We start from the raw sequence: 2,537 nt of genomic DNA, 5'->3' as shown, positions 1-2,537 counted from the left end.
ATATGATTTAGATTTTTATTTCTGTGACTGTAACGACCCACAGGAGACAACGTTAACAGCAGTCATTTCATTCCTCGGCTTTAGCAGCTCCTTTAATTCCACAGCTGACGCTGCTAAAAATGACAGCTTTTCCTTTCTGGATCTCTGACAGACGGACTTCAAATCTGAACTCGTAAAGTTGTTCTTTTTACTTTGTGATGTCTTTTATGCATGAATACTTCCTGGTATGTGGGGCAGGAAACATAGCCTTATATGGTGTTTTTTTGGTGGTAATTATGCTAATCTCCTCTCCTCGTGTGCGAGCGCCTCATACGCATTCATCAGTTTACACAGCTCATTTACACACTTTTCCTGTAGAAGAGTTTGTTGAATCTGACGTGACATGTTCGTACGAACCCTTTGTACGAACAAAAGTAAGAGAAATTTAGGATAAGAATACGAACATGTTCTTGCATGAGGCCCAATGTTTTTGCTCTACTTGTTGGTTTTTGTAGCCCCTTTGCTCAAATGGCACGCATAATGATGGTAAAGCTTCCAATAAATAGACAGTTAGGGAGCTGATGACAGGAAGTGATGATCCACTGATTTTCTTTTCCTATTCTGATACAAAGTAAATTTGATCTGATACTTTTGTGCAAATGCACCTATCTGGTAAATCTAAAAAAAAGTAGAGTGCTTCAAATGAAAGCTAGGGCTGGGTGATTCTAGGAATATTGGGATGGATCTGAAAGGACTATTTCGCCCTTTCCGATACAATAGACTTTAAAATTTAGTGATTTTGCCTTTAGTTGATTTTGACATAAAATCGCCTTGAGAAGAAAAACAAGACATTTCATATTTTGTTTAAAGAATAGTCATGGGACAAATATAAAAACTTCTATTCACAAAACACGGCATCACCTTCAGGAAGAATCTGTTTTCCCTGACCATTTAGATGGGATTTGTAAACTTCAAGTCAACAGAAAGACCAGAGTTGTAAAGTAACTAAGTTCAAATACTTTGTTACTGTACTTAGAAATTTTGGTTTTCTGTACTTTACTTGAGTAATTATTTTTCAGCGTACTTTTTACTTTTACTCATTACATTTTTACACAGTTATCTATGCTTTCTACTCACTACATTTTTTTAAAAGGTAAGAAGTAGAAAGTCGTTACTCCTATTTTATTCTGAGTTGTTATTATTTAAAAACACTATCCTGATAAATTGTGTCTCCTGGATAGAGTGAATTTAATTGTGGTTGGATGAGAAGTACAAATATATACCATTCTGACACACTATTAGCTTGTACACAACCCATCACCAAAAATATTTTTTGGAGAAGTCACCTCCCAATAAATGTCATTTTGTAAAATCTAACTGCTCACTTTTACTCAGTACTTTTACTTTTAATACTTAAGTAGATTTTGTGTCAGAAATTTACTTTTGATACTTAAGTACAAAAATATTCTGATACTTTAAGACTTTTACTCAAGTAATATTTTTAGAGGAGACTTTAACTTTTACCAAAGTATTTTTATGATAAGATACTTGTGCTTTTTCTCAAGCATAACTTTGAGGTACTTTATATAACACTGAGAAAGACTGAATGAACAAAAATAAAAAGGGCAAAACCCTAAACTTCTGTCTACTCCAGGGCTATTCACCGGTGGCCCACGGGCCACATCCGGTCCGCGAGTGACCAAAGTTCGGCCCGCCAATTGGTCCATTCATCTCTTAAGACCAAACCCCTTGTTTTCTACTTTAATTACTCTAAGTTACGTTAGTTAAACATAGACATGTCTGGTATCTACAGAAACATCCGCATCTTGGCTACAAGCTTGTAAATTTTCTAAGAACACCCAAAACAGTTAAAACTACAAGCAGTTAAAGATAAAATTATGAAAGTGAAAACAAAATTGTTTTAAAAATTTGGCAAGTCAGAGATGTCAAAGTATTATTTGTGTTTTTGATATTGTTTTATTATCACTACTTTTATAGGGTTCTGTATGTTGTATTCATGATTAAATGCAGCAAAATAAACTAATTCAAAGGTAACAGATCTTTGTAATACTTGGTTTATTTACATAATGACTTTAATCGCTGGATGTTCGGCCCCTGAGCTGTTGGCCTACAGTAACTGTGGCCATCGGAGCAGTTTAGTTGAATATCCCTGATCTACTCTGTCTCTCCTTGAACTCCCTTGTAAAGTCCATCCTGCTTGTTGACAAGGAAACACTTCATAATGATGTTTATTGTCAGCGTCGATGCACTGCAAGTGACCTGTGAGTCATATTTCAGAGGACACAAACAACATATGTAGCTGCTCAGATCTGACATGTAATGTAGCTCCTGCTGCCAGTTGGGACATTAATTTAATGGATGGGTTTTACTAAACACCAGCGTGGACTAATGGCCTACGTAAAAACAACAAAAACAGCATTGTATTTCTCCATTTAACTTTTTTTGTCACATCAACCATCATGTCTAGCTTCATGTATTCAGATGAATTATGGTTTGTGTTTTAGTTGATAAAGTGTGTGTGTGTGTGTGTGTGGGGG

Source organism: Austrofundulus limnaeus, unplaced genomic scaffold (assembly GCF_001266775.1).
Source record: "Austrofundulus limnaeus strain Quisiro unplaced genomic scaffold, Austrofundulus_limnaeus-1.0 Scaffold102, whole genome shotgun sequence".
In the NCBI taxonomy this organism is placed as follows: domain Eukaryota; kingdom Metazoa; phylum Chordata; class Actinopteri; order Cyprinodontiformes; family Rivulidae; genus Austrofundulus; species Austrofundulus limnaeus.
This window is presented reverse-complemented; position numbering follows the sequence as displayed.